This window comes from Gobius niger (assembly GCF_951799975.1).
Source record: "Gobius niger genome assembly, chromosome: 8".
Taxonomy (NCBI): Eukaryota; Metazoa; Chordata; class Actinopteri; order Gobiiformes; family Gobiidae; genus Gobius; species Gobius niger.
The window spans coordinates 10,516,210-10,535,536 of NC_136859.1; the positions used below are offsets into that span (position 1 = coordinate 10,516,210).

Here is a 19,327-nt window from a genome sequence, read left to right on the forward strand (position 1 = left end):
TTCAATTGAATATGTGCTGGAATAGTTTAGTAAAGTATTTATAATGTTATCGCAATGTTTTACACAGTTAGTGAACCGGCCTATTGCAGTCGTGTAGCCTTGTGTTTTTTTAGCAAATTTCAAGCTCATTCTGGAGGACTATAAATCTAAACTACTCTAATACAAAAATGACATGAATTAAGAGCGTGTTTCTAGAGCTCTGAACTAGAGGGTTAGCAGGTTTTATAGTAATGAATCAGGGGAAAAAAGTTTGATTTCATGATTTGATAACAGTGATTAAATAATCAGTTGCTCGCAGAAAAGAGAGGTTTGACACCGAGGCCATTTTTCAGACAGGAGTGCGACGCCGGGCAGGCCACAGTTCAGGTCCCTGTATTTAATTTGCACGGTCCCGCAGGAGGACGGGCGGGGGTGGAAGGTGAGGGGGGCGAGGGGGAGGCATGTGGCATCACTGTGCCAATCTCACAATGAGCAGAGAGGAAAAACCAACAGAGGCGCTCAAAGTAAGAGAGAGGAGCTGGCAAATGAGAAGAGAAGAAGACAGATTTCCCCGCGGTAATTGAGCAGAGAGGCTTATTATGACAGAGCGAGAGTGGGACAGGGCCAAGAGAACGCTCACAGCAAAGGAACAGAGGCATGAGAACAAAGAAACACAGCAAAAACGTGTTTGGAGTAAAAGTACAACCTGAGGAATAAGCCAGTGCTGATGGCAACCATCTTAGTTATAAATTGTGGGAAATATTGTTTTTTTGGTTCTCTAAATGTGCTCTAGCTTTTGTCGTGTAGACCAGGGACGCCCAGACTATAGCCCAGGGCCAAATGCAGCCGCTGATGGTCCTCATGATTCCTGCTGAATTGAGGCAAATTCCTTTATACAACAAGTCTAAAAAATAAATCATACCACTGTAATCTGATAAATGTGTCAGAAGGAAACACAGGAAGCAGCAAATTAGGCTCGCTCATGAAACACGTCAGCTCTAAGTCTTTCGCCTGAGACCAGAATGACACCCCTCGATTTTTTATGCAGAGGGATATCAGTCTGGGACCCACGCCATGGTTGGCAGCAGTGGAAAACTCAGAGGAGCCTGTGCAATCAGATTCGCTTAGGGGTGAGTACCGTTAAACGATACGAGAGTAGTAGCGGAAAAAAAGGTTTAGTTATGACCAGTATCAAAAAAAGTATCGAAAGCAGGTACTGAAATAATATATATGTATTCTTTTAGGCTTTTAGAAGGACGAAGATCGCTGATACAAGCGGCCAAAATGAGTTTCCTTCGCAGGGTGGCTGGGCGCACCCTTCGAGATCGGGTGAGGGGCTCCGTTACCCAGGAGGAGCTCGGAGTAGAGTCGCTGCTCCGTCACGTCGAAAGGAGCAGCTGAGGTGGCTCGGGCATCTGTTATGGTTGCCTATGTCTCCGAGCTGGCCTGGTGTCGCCTCAGGGTCCCCCCAGAACAGCTGGAGGAGGTGTGTGTGGATCGGGAAGTCTGGGCATCTCTGCTGAGACTGCTGCCCCCACGTCCCGACCCCGGATAAAGCGGAAGAAAATGGATTGATGGATATTTTTAGATCCAAGTTTTGATGTTTTTTCCCCAAATTATTCCCCATTTTCGCACATTTCTTGACATTGGAGATTAACCGGATATTGTACATTTGTAGATCTTCCAAACCTTGTTCTGTTTTCTGGCTCTTCATGGTACAAATATATTAGAATAGGTATCGGAAAAAATATTGTTCAGTTATGTGTTATGTGGTTATGTGTGTGCAGCGTGCAGCGCCAACAGGATGCTCAATAACAATCTACAGATGGCGCACGAGAAAGAGAGTGAGCTTTCTTCCAATTGGGGGTAATTGTTCAAAAACATATCGACAGTAGGTGAGTTTCGTGATTCATAATCCTGTGCGAACAAAGAACTGCTAATAACACCGACCCTTTGCTGATTGGTTGACTCCGCTTCCTGTTTTACATATGGACCCATTTTTATTTACCTGTACCACTGTGGAAATGGTAGTTGATGCTACGGTCACCACGGTGAGTTTGGTTTCCAAGCAACCAAGTCTATGGCCATCAACGGGTACTTTTCAGAGTTTATTATTTTACAATATTTTCAATCTTGTGTCTTCTTAGTTTTATTATTCACCATTATCACTCGTCCATGTTTCGTGTTGTACCATTCCAGGTAAGTGAATGTACATTTCACCGACAAACCTATTCTGGTCTGTGAAAATAAATGACTTGAAAAGACTTCAACCAAGGCCAGCACAGCGGAGCGTCTTTTCTTATTTCCAGAGCAATTTCCTTTACGTCGGATCAGGCAGGAGCAGCTTAACGTCTGAGGACTGTCCGGCAAAGTTCATCAACCCTTCGCATTTTGCGGCAGAGTGAGAAAATGCAAGGTGCTACGCTAACTCCAGAACGCAACAGACTCCCCTTCTTATTTTCAGACCGAGGGCGACTGAAGAGTAACGCTGTTCAGCTATTTAACTCGAAGCAGTAACAACGAAAAAGAAAGCAAGAGCCAAATCCAAAACGGCTTTGACCTGATTAGTCCTACGCCGTGCCAAAAACATCCGCACACAATTTATCATCATCGCTCAGAGCTCGGGGCACTGGCTGGTACCTCCGGAGGGGGTCCTTCTCCTCCCTCTTTGGCAAAACAAGCCTTGTCAAAAAAAAAAAGCCCTAAATTACCCATCACAGCAGTTTCCTCCGGTTAATGTGCCCCTGTAAAACTCCTACGAGGGGGCGTGAGGGAGAGGAAAGAGAGAAAGCCCACCCCACTTCATACAGCACTTGTTTTTTGGAAGCGAACATTTCATAGAGACAGAAGAGAACAAGGGGGGGCTTTGATGTTCAACACAATTTTCCTCCATCATCTACTTTCAAAGGCACTTACTTCGCCAGGAGCCATTAGTAATTATTTGCGGAGTTTATAGCTGCGAGAGGTGATGCACTGTGGGGGAACGCGGAAAACGGTTAAAAGCAACACAAAAATAAAAGGCAGAAAATGAAGGTGCAGGCTTTTGAGATTGAGAGCCTTCACTTGTACCGCTATCCTTTCAATTAAGAAGCGCTGTGCAGAGGCATGAGCGTCAGTCGGACCGTGTGAGGTGAACACTAAAGGTACACGGTGTTGTTGTCCCGGTAAAATGTGTTCTCTGCGGCGGATTCTTCCTTCAGTGTCGGTGGAGCAAACCTGCCAGAAACTGTAAGCATCTCCTATTCTGATCGATGTCAACCTTTTGAGCTTTAGACCTTTTTGACGACTGACGTGGGAGTGGATAAGGAGAAATACCAACTAGATAACAAAGTGTGATGCTTTAAAATAGAGATTGAATAGCATTGCAGAAAATAGTGTCCTCCTAGCTATATAAGACTCTATGGAGATGTGTTTGGATTCTGTTCTCTGTAGAGAAGGGGTCGGCAAGTTTACGTGGTGGAGAACCCATTTTTATCATTGCCAAAACAGCAAAGGCTGAACCTCACCATTGTAGCTCAAAGTAAAGAACAACTTTCTGAAAATTCCAATATTTTACATTATACATACAGTTGTGCTCAAAAGCTACATACTCTGGTAGAACTTTCTCTCTCATAGTTAGTGGTTGTGTGAAGCCATTTATGGTCAAACAACTGAGTTTGCTATTTTTAAACCATCACGAAAAAAGAAAGTATCAAAATGGCCCTGATTAAAAGTTTATAACCCAGTTCTTAATATTGTGCATTGCCTCCTTTAAAGGAACAGGCCACCGTTTTTCCATACTGAAATATGTTCTTACCTGAGCTTAGACGAGTTGATGCGCACCTGTCTGGTCTTTATGCGTGCCCTCAGTCACGCAAAACGACCAAAGATGTTGTTAGCATTTGGCCTCTCCCAATGTATTCCTATAGCTCCAAACGGAGGTGAAGTTGGAAGCAACAAAGCTCTTCCACGGGCACAAAGACCAGACATGTACGTAGGAACTCATCTAAGCTCAGGTAAGAACATATCTCAGTATGGAAAAACGGAGGCCTGTTACTTTAACATCAATGACAGCTTGGAGTCTTTTGTCGTAGTTGTGGATGAGGTTCTTTATATTTTTCTGATGGTAAAGCGGCCAATTCTTCTTGGCAAAAAGCCTCCAGTTCCTATAAGTTCCTGGGCTGTTTTGCATGAACGTTTGGTTCCCTCAGTGGTCCAATGATACTGAGATCAGGAGCCTGAGAAGGCACTAACCGGACCTTCACTTTATTCTGCTGAAGCCAGTGACATCAGTGAACCTGCTCCATATTTCACAGTAGGTATGGGGCACTTCTTTGTTGTCAACAAGGGCAATGTTGGCCTATGATGCAATTCTGCCAGGGTATGTGAACCGTTGAGCACAACTGTATATGACCAAGTGGAATGCTCTCCCAGGAAACACTGAAAATGTCCAACATTTTTAGATCACTTTAACAGGTATTCGATTTCTTATTTGCATAATAATATTCCTCAAAATCACGGGGGCCAGAGGTTTTCTGCTGCCTGACCCAATAAAGAAGGGATTTCGCTTAGATTACAGCACATATTCGCGGTTGCATTGTTTCCATAAGCTTCTGCAATGTCAAAAGATCCAGTGTTGCGTTCACCAAGATCATGTATTGATGATGGGAGAGTGTGATCACTGTGCAAAGCCTTCCTGCAGCACATCCCAAAGGTTCTCAATTGGGTTCAGATCTAGACTGTGGTGACCAGTGTGTGCTCCCTGATCTACCTTTTTACAGTGTCAGCCAAATGGATCCTGGCTTTGTCATCTTGGAATATGCCTGTGCCATCAGGGAAGAGGAAAACTACCGATGGAAACACCTGGTCATTCAGGTTATTCAGGTCCAGGAACCCCAGACCTTAACACTGAGTTAAATCGAGGTGCGACAGTGTATTTCTTTTCAAAAGGTTTTCAAAAAGTGGCAATGCATGCGAAGCTTTTTAGTTGAAAGCGTTTCCCGTCGTTAGGCCTATTGTCTTAATAATTGCAGCCTTTGCTTAATTGCAACCATTCAATTTGCATTTTATATTCAGCTAAACTTAAGCATCTCTCTGAGTCGATGTTTACTGTGCACTTCCATACTACTTTCGCTAAATAAAATACAACTTCTTTTAAGATGAGAGAATTTATTCCCAGAGACCTCGGGGGGCAAGCGTCTTATCTCTGTTTGCTTACATCCAGGCTGCGATGGTGCTATTGAGCAGGACGCCCTTCAAAGCACGAGGCAAAGCGATAAATAAATAAATAAGGCGGGATGTGATGGATGAGTGTAGAAGCTTGGCTTGAATAAATGAAAGATCTAAACGGCTTCAAAGAGAAACGAGAGATCACTGCACGTTACACTGACTTGACCCCTGATCGAATTCGTCTAATCGCAGAACAACAACTGGATAACGCTCAGAGCAAAGCTGCAGGACTGGCATTTAACTACAGCGGGCAATCAACAGCCAGGATTATATTAGGAGTATTTAGAGACGCAGTCGCACATTTTAGTCCAGCGACGAAGGCACTAATTATGGCCCGACACTGCTGACTCGCACGAGCTCCATGGCTTCAGGTCAAGATATTCAAAAGCAAAAGTGAAATGATGTCAGATGTAGGGCTGGGTGCTAGGGCTGGGTGATATATTGATATTTAAGATATATCGACCATATTGCATATATGGATATAGTTCAAATTTGTGTTGCAATACCTATTTTATAGGATATTTTTATTTAAGATATTTTTTTATTTAAATGTGCACCTTATGGAGCTTTGTTATACAGTGTTTATGTTCACATTTTATCGTGAGTTTTAAATAAAACTACTCGTATTTGGCTTTGACTTAACATTTCATTTCACAGCTCTCACTTTGTGGAAAAAATATCGGGATATATATCGTATAATGATGTTCAACCTTAATATATCGGGATATATCACCCAGGTGGGTGTGGGGACCGTTAAACGATACCAGTATGGTGTCGACAAAAAGGTTTAGGTACTACTGGTATCGAAGGCAAAAGTAGTGAAAGTTCTGATGTTGTTGGTCATCAAAATGTTAAAGAAAAAAAGTGAAACAAGTTGGAAAAAAAGAGGAACATTTTGGAGGAAAAAAAAAAGGTGGAATAAATGGGGTAAATTGGGGGAGGGGAACGGGGGGAAAACATAGAAAAAAGGTGTAAACATTTGGAAAAAAGTGGAAATAAAATAGAAAATTTAGGGGAACAAATAAGGAAAATTTGGGGGGAAAAATGTGAAAAAAATCGGTTAACGATTAAAGGAATCACACGCTTTTAAAGTGTTAAGATTATGTATTTTCCTCCTCCTACATGTTCCAGCCATGTCCTAATGTGTTGAATGAGCCCAGACCTGGTCACCACAACTGCCTCTAAAATCCTGCATTGTCACTAAAAAAGTTGTTACTTCGGGTCTGAAGTGTCGTCATGCACGAGCTTAATATAGAACCTGCAGTTACGCATAAGATCTGAGGTGGCATCAGTGAGCATAAAATGACCAACTTGCATCTAGTCCCTTTAAAGGGGGAGGAAAAGGAAAACTGTGTCTGACCTTTTTTATTTTCTTTGTTTCACCTCAGACAAATTATACAAATGCAGAAATAAATTAACTGGAAGGAAAATGAAAAAATTATTATTTTGTTTCAATTTATCGTAAATCTATGTAGAAATGGTTGAGTAAAGCATTGCAGTCATTTCATAATGTGCATCCATAATGTAGAGCAACTGGTTTAAGTGCTAATGCTGGCTTCTGTCATTTGAAATATCATGTATTAAATTTATTCATAGATCATTTTTGACCTTCATGTAGCTGGAGACGGGAGCTCTGGGACTTATATATTCAGAAAACATGCATAGTCGTCGTCCTCCGTGCATGTTAAACCAACAGACTGATGAAAAAGGTGGGGTTCGGTGGAAGATGTGAAGATAGTTTGTCAGAATGATCGATTACTGGTGAGAGCCTCGTGGAGGATGTTGAACTCCAGGAGAGAGAGAGAAGGGGGAGCGTGATTAGACTCGAGGTGCATGTGCCGAAATGTGGATGAAACCAGAGGAAATCACATGTGAAAACTCCCTGACAACCGAAGCCACAGAGCAGCCCGGCTCCCGCTCCAACATGTCACCTGCTATTACGGATGAATTTGTAACTTCAACGGCAGCGCTTGAATAGAGGTGGGAGACACGCAATACCGTCTGCAACGTGGGTTAAAGGCATTACAGGAGGCTCGGTGGCTAGACTTTAGTGAAATGGGATAGACGGGCAACGGAGAAGTGGAGAGGTTAATTATCTCGGTGCCCTTTTTAGTCACGGTTTAGTCCTGCTTTACAGTAGACCTGGTGTAATTCTGTTTGGAGACTTTAACGCCCCTATAGGGAAGTTTCTCTTCAACATTCGACCCATGTTTCAACCCGTCAGGAGCAGTGGGTGACCGTATTAGAGCACCCAGTGTCCGCCATTTGCAGATTATGAGCCGGGATCTTTATCAAATGACCTGCACGATATATCGGCAAATTATTATTATCTTGATGTGTTGATCAACATAATAGCTTTATCACAAGAAGCCACAATATATTACAAAATCACTTGCCAAACTGCCACAGTGAGCCAGATGTGAAAGGTTTCTTACACTGAAGACCAGGGAGACGTCCATTTATTATAGGGCTGCAACTAACGATTATTTAGGTAATTAACCTACCCATTATTTTTGCGATGAATCGATGAATCACTTGACTGTGAGGACATGTTGATGGAGTAAACTAAGGGGGTCATTTACAAAGCGTTTGCTCATGTGCAAATAAAGGGTGTGACTCTCAGCTTCTTGATTTTTGAATTTGAAAATTATGGGCCAGATCTTGTGGCGGCGCACGGGGCGGCGCAGGCTATTGGCGAATTATTTTCCGAGTGGCGGCGCTATATGTGCCATTCGCCTCCGCCACCTGTGAGGGGGCGTCACAAGAGGAGGTGACTGCACTGATGGAAACACGGCTGACATTCACTCCCTCGTTTACATTGCGCTGTCTTGCGTTCTTTCTTAAGCCTTAGGCTCTCACAGGTCAAACTAAAAACTTTATTTACCCCATCGTGAGCTAAACGATGTTCACGTCTCGAGAGAAAAAGAGCTACAGCGTCCGCTGTGGCGCGGATCGGCCGGCGCTTGGCGTGAACGCGAAGCAAAACAAAAGCACATGTTCACCCCCCACTCCCACACAACCACTCTCCTGGACGCGGAGTCGATCTGGTTGGAGGAAAATGTGTGTCTCCACCCACTTAAATGCGCTAAGTCTGGAGTGGCAAGATCACAAAGTGCGCTCCTACTGAGCGCAAAATGTCACGCTATCATCTCCGTTTTGATGCACAAGATCGGGCCCCATGAATGTATTTAGTTTTCACTGGTTTTATCTTTGTGAAATGTTATCTTTAACATTTTAGTATTTTGAGAATTTAACCATAGCTTTTAACAATAAACAAAAACCTGTGGTAACTTAAAGGCACACTTGCAAAACATTTTGGATTTTACAGTTGCCATGCTCCCAATGACCTGCTCGACACAGAAAATGCTATTTTTGCAGTGGGTAATCATAGAATGTATTTGGATGAGGACCTAACCTATTTAAATCTCATATTTGACCATGTTTAGTCACATCTCCATGGAGACGAGCCGGAGACGTCTCCAATCCCGGTAAAGTCACAGTCAGGCCTTAGGAGAGGTGAACCGCTCACAGCCAACGCAGGTCTATTCTTTCATATATTAAGCATATACTTGAACAATAAAAATGTGTGTAATAAAAATAAATGCTTGGATTTTATTCTATTTATTGGGTAAAATGCTATGCGGTGTGGCTTTAACGAGTTTGTTTTTCTAATTTAGTTCCATTTTGGCCTTGTTTTGGAATGGTTGTAGTGTTTTTTGAGTCTAAAAAAGAACCATAGTTAAAACTTTTTGCTTAAATTTCATCTACTGAGTTGAAATGGTTTAGTAATTATCTCTATATTCAAGAAAAGTTATCAAATATTGCAGTGTCAGGACTCCTTTACCATTATGAGAATGACACAAAGTACCAAATAAGGGGGATTGGTATCAGTGTTCAGACACTGCTGCAAAACCTCCAACAGGCTGCATTGTTATTAATTGGTTGTAGCTGAATGTGGGCCGGTCCGAAGCGAGGGTGCAGCACGCCACTGCATGGAAGAATACTAAATCTCTGAGACGCTGATGGCGCAGACAGGTTTTGATTCCCATTAAAAGTGAAGACATGTCCAAGCTACCACTGTCCTGTCCACTGCCCACGAGCCTCCCCCTAAAGTGTGGACCAATTACTCAAACGCTGAACTGACAGTCTTGTTATCTGCGGCCATATTGACCAGGCACATCTCAATAATAGCCAATAAACCTTATCGAACAACACGCCGTAAAATGCCATTGTGTGGGTTTCCCTTTCCCCTTTAAAGCCTTATCTACGCGCTGAAAGTCCTGGTCAACAATCGTAAAAAGAAAACAAAGAGAGTCACATACCACAGCTGGGTCCGAAACAATGACAGGAGCGAAGACAAAATACTCTGGGTCAGTGGTCAACCAGAGGCAACTCAAAAAGCATTCTCCCTCCACTTTTGTGTACCAATGTTCTCAGCCGAGGAGCAGTAAAACCCTAAATCTAAGCTGACTTTTACAACGGCACTGAACGGCTGAACGAGTTTGGAAAAGTAGTAACTGCAAGTTTGCGATTAGGTTTTGTCAGCCTACTAGAATGATGACATTTTAGGCCAAATTGAGGTATCTGTTTTATTCCACTCCCCAAACAGTTCTTTAATGTGTCGTGTTCTCAGCCAATCAGAAGGCGTGCTACAACAACAGCAAAACTTCTTCATGTGGCACTCTGGGACATCTACTATTTTAGACCAGTGATGATTTAATTTATGCTTTTGTAACGCATTTGCATAAGGGGCCAGATGTCCCGCCTGACGCAAGGACAGCAGTGGAGGCATGAGCTTCAACGAGCGCTTGCTGCATCCCTTCACTCGATCTCCTCTTAGATGGCATTAAAGGAATAGGCCTATTGTAAGGAGTTATAATACCTTAAGGTCAGCACACACTACACGACTTTTATGCCCGATTTTGCTCTAATTCTCAGTCGTGCCGAGTCTTCTCGAGTCGCGTCTAGTCGAAGGCGGTCACACGGAGTTGAGTCGCGTAGTGTGGGGGGGTCAAGACAGGACTGACCTTCGAATCGTGTAGTGTGGGCGGTAGAAAGACGCGACTAGACTCCAGTCGTAGGAAATCAAACATGTTTGATTTTTAGGCCCGATTTTGGACGCACGGGAGAAACGTGGGTGATTATACCGACAGAGAGATATAAATACAGAAAAACACCGCCGCGCCTCCTTTTTTCACTTCTCTGTTAAACCAGCGACACAAACAACTAATTTCATGGCCACAGCCCCACACAAAACTCACAACTTTATATCACCAAAAGTTCACGACAACCACCTTTTCCAGCTACATTTCAACCACGAACAGAGTTTAGCGGCACTAACTGAGTTTGGAGACGGACTGTTCAGCTTCACTTCGCTGCTAACGGCTAGCCTCTCCCCGCTTTCTCTGCTCACCTCTCTCCGCTGTCTCCTCCGTCTCCTCCGCTATCGCCTCCATCTCGAAGGCTGAGGCCCATCTCCTTTTCTTATTAAATCCACTGAAATACGTCCCGCTTCTTCGTGTCGCCAACTTTTATCTCCATTTGACAGAACTATAGCCAAGTTGAAGGCTTCGTAGTAGCAGTATGCTAGCTCTGTGGTGTTGTGACATTGTTGACACCGTTGACCAATCGGGACACTTCGACTTTACTGTGCGGACGTCGAAGTGCTCCTAGGTATTATTACGCCTTACTATATATTACCCCTTTTTTCCACTTAGAAAATCGACATGTTTAATGGATCGTGTAACTCTTCATGTAACTGTGTTCAAATAGGGAAAACGTGGACCAGCTTGGAAGCTTCTAACATCACCCCAGTTTGGAGCTATGAATATGCTAGGAGAGGCTAAATGCTAACAACGTCTTTCATCTACTTGCGTGACTGAGTGCACGCACAAAGACCAGACAGTTACGCATCAACTCATCTAAGCTCAGGTATATCTGAGCATATCTCAGTACGTAAAAATGGTGGCCTGTTCCTTTAAGCTTTTGCAGGACAAACTACAAACCTTCACTGTGAGTTAAAGAGAGAGAGAATGTATCGATGGGTCCCAGTCCAGTACATAACATCGCCATGGGAGTCTGTCCATCCCTTGTCGAGCCCTGTCTAGTCTACAGCATTTAAAAACGCAAGATCAGGCCTGAGGAGTTTCTCTGGTTGAGACTTGGTTTATGTCAGAGAATTTGTCCTTAACTCACATACCAGTCCTCTCATAACCTACTGTCGTCTTGCTGTAGCCTTACTGGGTCCTTAACAAACCTCTTCACATAACAATCCTCTCATTTCTTTAACAGATTCCACCTAGTTTTTAAATAATTCAGTCCAATTAGGACCCTTTTAATATCCACTTTACTCTGTATTTGCTCTCTCTTGATCTTTTGAAGGTCAAATATATTTTACAAAGTGGTTCTTGGCGTGAAAAGTTTGATAACCACTGGTCCAAGTCCTCATCTCTATGTAGATTCAAAAGTGTTTCGTCTCATTTCCAGATAGCCTTAAAATATGACTTAGGTAATTATCCTAAGAGGTTGATGATTTGCAATTTTTGTTATAAAATCAAGATTGGGTTCACAGAGCACGTTTTGCATCCAGGAGCACTAGCTTTCGAGAGAAGACTGAATCATAGACTGCTAAGCTCATACAAAGATCCTGTGTATGTTTGTAGAAAATAAACTGCGGGGTTAGGAGGTTTAAAACATTATAAGCCCCTGTAGAGAAAGGATATTTTGTTTTCAGAGGAGAGCAGTACATTAGGGCAACTCAATACACATTTAATTGTTCACAAATCTTAACAATACTCTTGGAAAACCGAACCCCAGCCAGATCATGCATGTACTAAGCCTGAACAGCTCTCGAGGGGTGAATTTGGCACATGAATGGCCATTACACCGTCCAAACGAGAGACCTGTTCATAACAACATCCGGACTCCTTTTCACTTCACGCTTGAGACTTTGCAAAAGAGGGAGAGGTATAAGAGGAGGCGGGGCTCGGGGAGAAAACGGCCTTTTATTGCCTCTCTATCAATTGGCAAAGAGTGCACGGAGACGAAGCCAAGCCAAACCCATTCCGCCGCCCTCCCTCTTCGCTCCCACAAGTTTAACAAAGCTGCGCCTCGCGTGGACTGCCCACCTCAGCCGCAGCTTTCATGTGGTGGAAAGGTGAGCCGCCACAGATCTGCACACCCTCTATCTCCAGCACAGCCAGTTTTTTTCCCCCGTATACAGTACACAGAGATAGACATCAATACAAGAGCAATGTCCTTTCAATGGGTTTTGTGCCTTTGTGAAAGTATGTCGAGCATTTGGGACGAACTCTCATTCGACCTCTACACCATCTCGAGACTGAGCTCATACCACATGCCGCACCCCATATTAAATTTGGCTTTCCAAGTACCGTGATGTTTTATTTATTTATTTATTTATGAAAGTAATGAGTAAATCTTCATAATGGTTCTCATTCTTAACTTTTCTGACACATTTCTACAGTACAAAAAAACTGAATGGTCATCTTGCTTGAAATAAGAAAGTAAAACTGCCCGTGGGACAATTTCAATTTTCTTACCCCATTGGCAAATCAATCAACCCGAAATAAAGATGAAATGTATTGAATCGAGTCAGAAACATCTCAGAACAAGTGAAAGGATCCCGGTCAAATGCCCAACTAAATCTTAACTCGTCAAAACAAGTTACATTTAAAGCAGTATTAAGTAACTCGTGCCCCTAGAGGCCATAAGCGCCACTGCAGGTGTTGCAACATGTTGCGGTTTTTTACTCATTAATTGTCCGTGAGAGTAAATACTACACTGACAGAAAAGAGAAAGGGAGAGAGGGATATTGTACATCCAATTACACAATGGAGATCATTTGTTTCACTCAAATTTAGCTGTTTTTGGTGGCGCTAGCCCATAGTTAGCTTTGCCCGTTAGCCTGTTAGCTTCTTCTTCGTGATTCCATTAGTGTGTATTGGTGGCTCCAACCCGGTGGCAGCGAAGTTGCAATTGTCGTTTTCTGGCCAGAGACACCGTGGCAGATGAAAGACCCTCCAATCATCCCCTTTACACTTGTATTATCCCCAGAGGGACCACGAAAAGGATTTATTAAGGTAAACTAGTTACTTAGAACTGCTTTAAGTCATTGTGCTCAATTTGAGACATTTAAACTAATTAGGGATGAAAAAGTGAATGAGCAAGGCCTTTTGTTCACATCAATTAAAATGCTTTACAATTAAAAACACAGCGAACAGTGGTCTCTTTTTCACAAATAAATCATGTACAATCACTGGAACTGCAGAAAACACTGTAATATTTGTAAAGGCACCACATGAAAAACCCTGGCCTTGTATGAAGGTATATCTTTACTTTCCCTATTTGATCAGTACAGTTATAAAATCCCACTCAGTGAGTCAGGTGAATACATCAAAAACTTACTTTTCAATAGCAGAATAACACATATAATCCAGTCAGCAAATATCTTCACAAAGGAACACACATCCCTGGATTGTTTCAAACATTCCACGTTTGAAACAGGGTTAGCTTCACAAAACATGGGGAAATGTCATTTTAGTGGGAGAAAACTATCAATAGACCAGTAGGCAAAAGCATTATCTGCAACACTATATTTTAAACATATTAAAAAAGTCCTTCATTCTTTGCCTTGCCAGAAGAACGCTCCGTTTGAACCAGCATTTCCTCATGTTTTATGGATAGCACGTCCTTGTATGTGACCCTCCGCCTCCATAAAGTATGTCAAGCATTTATAACTAACTTTCACTCTTCCGTGGCCATGTTTTTTGCGTGTGTTCTTTGGAGCGGGGCATCAGTGCAGTTTAGGCTGTTGCTCTGACTGATAGCTCCCTAAAGAGAAGCACCTCACTCGGGGCCAGAGGTGAAGGGAACAGAGTGCTGATGTTCAAATGCGGGGTCACCTGCAGCGCTGTGAGGTCGCGGGGTTAATGTTCGCTCTGATTGCCAACACCTGGATGTGGAGAGGTCACGCCAAAAAACTCCTAGATGTGAGACATTTTAGTGCGCCGTTTATCCAATCCCCTGTGCACTCCGAGAGCCTGACATCAGCCCCAGAAGAGGAAGAATTATGTTTGTGTAACTTTGTGGTTTTGTATCCCTGGTTTGTGGACGGCCTGTGAAGAATAATAAACGACGGACGAAGTGGAAACTCTTGTGGTTTTTGTGTGAATGAAATAAGGAAGTGCGGAGACACATGAATGAAGGAACATGTCCATTTTGTGTAAACAGACAAGTGGATGTTTTGGCACGGCGCCGGCAAACAAAACCCCTGAATGTCTCACACAGACCTCAATCTGAGGGATACGAACTGTTAAGTCTAGACCAGAGATCCTCAAACTACTTTGCTACGTGTAGTTCATACAAGGCTGCCATCTGATAGTATTCTGTTTTTTTTTTTCTCCTCAATTCAATTTGCTTATTATGTTTAGGGCTGGTTACCGCTAAATGATATCAGTGTGGAATTGAAAAAATAAAAGTATTCGAAAGCAGGAACCGAAAAAATATACCTTTCGAGACCAGGTTTTGAGGCAGGGACAGCATTAACCATTAACCCCTGGCGAGCAGACTTTCTCCAGTTTGGTATTACCCCAATGAAAACATCTTGAGAAAAGCGTCAAAATAGCGACAAAAACATGAATGAAAATGAACTGACAATAACATGACAATAAAAGCGATCAAAAAGCAACAAAAATGTGGTGAAAACACAATAAAAAAGGTGCCCAAAACGAGATGAAAATTAGCCGATAATTAGATGGCCATACCGCGTTTGCTCTGCCTGATTCCGTCAGATCTCAAAGCTAAGCAGGGAAGGGCCCGGTTGGTACTTGGATGGGAGACGGTGAACGTAGAGGGTGAATGTAGTGGGTGTGAGTGGTTGGTGGTGGCCGGAGGAGCCGATGGCACCGTGAGTCTACCCCAGGGATGTGGCTGCAATAATAGCTTACCACCTCAAAGTATGGTGTGAATGAATAATGCATGAACTTGTGAAGCAACTTTGAGCATCTGAAAAAGCGCTATAAGACTATTGCATTATTATTATTATTACTATTATTACTATTATTATTATTATTATTATTATTATTATTATTATTACTATTATGAAAACAAGACAAAAATAACACGAAAACTACACGAAAACCAGGATGAAGACGCACGAGGAATAAGATCAGCATAGATCAGTTTTGCAGGTCTTAGCTTTCAAATGAGGCACTGGCCTAAAGGCTGTAAGAAACGTTTAGGTGTGGGTAAAGCCGAACTGGAGAAAATGTGCTCGGTTAAGGCGGGGATTAAGAGGTTAAAGGACTTGGATGTTTCAGCACAAATAAATGACACAAATACAAAAGAAATTGTCTTTTATGGAATAAATCAACATAATTGTTTTGTTTTCTGGTTCTAGATGACAAACATATGAGAATGGGTTCTAAAATATATATGTATCATAAACCAAATATTTTCAAAGTACCGGTATTTTAAAAAGTAACGGTACCAAGCCCCATCAATGTTATAGTCCTCTTTTGAATTACTCTCCCTTAAGGCCAACACCTTAGTCCTGGTTTACACCATTTTCAGCCTGGCTAAGTCTGGGTTTGGTTTAAGTCCTTCTTTAGGCTTGGTTTGTCCAGTTTTTGCTATTTTATACCTGATAGAAGAAAGTGTAGGCTAGATTACAAATGATGCACAAACTCACATCTTTGTAGCAAGTGTAACCTAAGGATTTTTCTAATCCCAATGTCTTGAGAAGAAAAAAGTTGATGTCAAGTAGGCTGAATAATTAAGTAATAAGGAAAGTCAGTCATCAAATCTAATTCTGTAACTGAAAATCCAAGCATTGTCTGATGTGTCAAAAGTGAAAAGTTTGAGAATCCCTGTTAAAGAGTCCTGAGAGTTGCCTATACCATGATGAACACAGACAGAATGGCAGCTATGTAAGAAAATACCACAATCGCATCTGCCCCACAGGCGCACATAAAGCCCTGCGCAACGTTACACCTCGCCGTGTGCGCTTCCAACAGCCCGTGGCCACCGTCCAGAGCTCCGCGGCCCCGCTCCACACACACCGAGACATGCAGACGCCAAGCCGCAGAGAGAGGGGCAGACCCACCGCAACACGCACTCAAAGACAGCCGGGGACACATGCGCTGACACTTCACCAGCGCCGGAGTTCAGAAACAAGACACACGACTAGGGATTGAACCAAAAGAAACACTTACCGAAAAACACAAAGTCCGTGTAGAGAAGCGCGGTCCAAACTTTGCGAAGAACTCAATGCGGGGATGAATAAACGCACAAAATGAAAGTCCGCTAAGGTTAAATCCAAAAGTTGGTTCTTCTCAACGTGGAACCTCAAAACTCCTAAAAAACAAACTGCTACACGCGTAATTTATAGACGCGAGTTTTACGCACGCCCCAATCCAGAGCTGACGCGAGGTGTTTCTAGGTAAAACTCACAAAGGCTATCGCTAATAACGCTGTAATGTCTTGTTATCTACACGTATCGGGATCTCTCTCTCTCTCTCACTACGACCCCTATCCTCGGTCTGAGCCACACCAGTCTTTCCGTGGTCGGGATAGCAGCAGGCGCCACCAGGTGCTCATTTACATAACTGCACCGGCTACGGCCAATCACGACCGCGAGCAAGGTGCCTGATTATATATGCCAGGAGTGCGCGGGCCAATCACAGCGCGGTGTGGGCGGGACCGGCGACCTTAACAACACAGTCTGGGAGAGTGAAATTCAATGTTAAATGCTTGGAGGCGATGGGAGTTGGGTAGTTACAGGGAAACTTTTGGGAAAAATACCCAAGAAGCGTGTCGGTTTGCCAGCTATTTGCACGAAATGAAAAGATGCAAAGTAAAGCTTTTTTGGATCAAATTATTCGCTTGATTTCAAATATAGCTACGTTAGGCTGTTGTCTGTCAGGTTGGCAAGGAAAACTTTGGTGTGGTTGGATGAAAGTATAATCGTTGTTTTAATTATGACCAGGTATCTATTGCACTTTTCATTTGCTTTAATATATTTTATTGTTAGGACAGGTTTTGGACGGATCACTTGATCATGGCATTGGAAACATTTTTATCGAAAGACTGAGAGCCTCCCTATGGTAACCCAAACAAACAGAACAGTTGTTGGTCGACATGAAGCAGTGGGTCTGTGGGTTTTCTTTCTTTCAGTACATCTTCAAATGAGTTGGCTTTGTTTTCTGTATTTATTTATTTATTTTCCGATATTCTGTAGTTTAGATCTTTGTTTTGTACAGTCATATGGGAGGTCAGAAATCTGGCTCACACTTTATTTTACACTATGCCCTTGATACATTGTACCTGCCGGATTTAGTACAATGTAATGTGCTCTGTAATAACTTGTACCTGTGGGTTAGATACACGAGCGGGTCGTCTCGTGATCGGAAGGTCGTGAGTTCAAATCCCAGCTCCTGCAAATGCACACTGCCGTTGTGTCCTTGGGCAAGACACTTCACCCTACTTGCCTGCAGTGTCTGCGTATTGGTGAATGAATGAGAGTGTGAATGGGTGATGTTCCTCACTGTGAAACGCTTTGGTAGAAAAGGAAAAGAAAGGTAGAAAAACGCTGTTTAAGTTGAGTCCATTTACCATAATGTAATAAGACATCAGACCCAAACTTTAATCCTAATCTTTTGTCCTAAGGTCATTATGTCTTTTTACATTATGAACCTGCAAAGTACTAATACACATGATTCCATTGTGTATGTACAACATACAGTATATACAAGTTATTACAGATTGTTACAAAGCAGATTACATTGTACTATTCTTTTTTCCATACTGAGATATGTTCTTACCTGAGCTTAGACGAGTTGATACGTACCTGTCTGGTCTTTGTGCGTGTGCTCAGTCACGCAAAACGACCGAAGATGAGCATTTAGCCTCTCCCAGCATATTCCTATAGCTCCAAACGGGGTGAAGTTGCTCCAGCTCTTCCACGGGCACAAAGACCAGACAGGTACGTATCAACTTATCTAAGCTCAGGTAAGAACATATCTCAGTATGGAAAAACAGTGGCCTGTTCCTTTAAATACAATGTATCAATGTAGTGTAAAATAAAGTGTTATCGAAATCTGTGCATTTGTTCCTCTGCATTTGACCCATCCTTCCACCATTAGGGAACCCTGTCAGTGCACCACAGTAACCATCTCCATATCTCTGGCCACAATCCTTGTCGACACAGGAGTTTGTAGCTGTGTGTTTCTTATGAAAGTGCCTTGATGAACTTCTTGCTTCAGCAGTGTCTGAGAGACTGACATCATCATTAAAAAAACAGATTCTTCTGTAACAGTGTCTGGAATGGACCTTTCAACGTCCACTCAGAGCGTCTTGTCCTTGTTTATCTTTTGAGCAAACCTTATTACAGAGTATTGCTTGAGCTACAGTGTGCCATTAGTGCCCTTGGGCTGGAGTTACACACTGATTGAAGGGTTCTCACAAATTTGCACTAAAGTAGAGCAACGGACCTGACAAGCTTAGGACCTCTATATAAGACGTGTCAGAAACAACGTGTTGAAAATCCGGCTTATTAAACGGTGCCACATGTGAACGGTTAAATACAGTAAAGTCTGCTGGTGTTTACATGCAGCCTGCTCAGGGGTATGAAGGAGAGGCCGTTGCAGTATGTGTCAGTACTTGCCTGGGCTGACGGGGAGGAGGGAAACTTTAGCTGGCACTCAGTCAGCAGACAGTAACAATAAAGGTCATTAAGAAACGCTGCTCCACCTTTGGAAAAGTGAGGGATTTTATTCAGCTAAGCTCTCCATTTCACAAAGTTCTGCTGAGAGAAATTACCTCTAATTAGTCACAAAAGCAGCAAAGGGGATATTACAAAGGTTATATGGATTCAGGAACATTTTCGAACAAAATGTAAAGTTCAAAAAGCAGAAGAAGTCAAGCAGCACATTTGAGCAGTATCTGTCTACTAGCTGTCGTAATGGTAAAAGTATCAAAAGTAGTGGAAGTAGTTGTGCTGTGTACTCTTTAGTCAAAGCAACAAGGTCTCGGGTTCGATTCACAAAACCTGCTTGTTCTCCAATTGTCTCTGCAGGTTTATTCTCCAGTCTCCCCTAAAATCATGTACAATAGGGTCCAATAC

General features: G+C 42.7%; 1 protein-coding gene across 2 annotated transcripts in view; it reads right to left on the minus strand.

Moving 5' to 3' along the window:
- ddr1 (discoidin domain receptor tyrosine kinase 1) overlaps nucleotides 1-16,760 on the minus strand; it is a 95,667-nt gene extending 78,907 nt beyond the window's left edge. The window contains exon 1 of one of the 2 annotated variants that reach the window (XM_079561309.1): nucleotides 16,427-16,760. The gene's annotated coding sequence lies outside the window, so the exon portion shown is untranslated. The remainder of the gene's footprint in view (nucleotides 1-16,426) is intronic. The other variant, XM_079561310.1, reaches the window with a different exon arrangement.
- Between the last annotated feature and the right edge of the window lie 2,567 nt (nucleotides 16,761-19,327).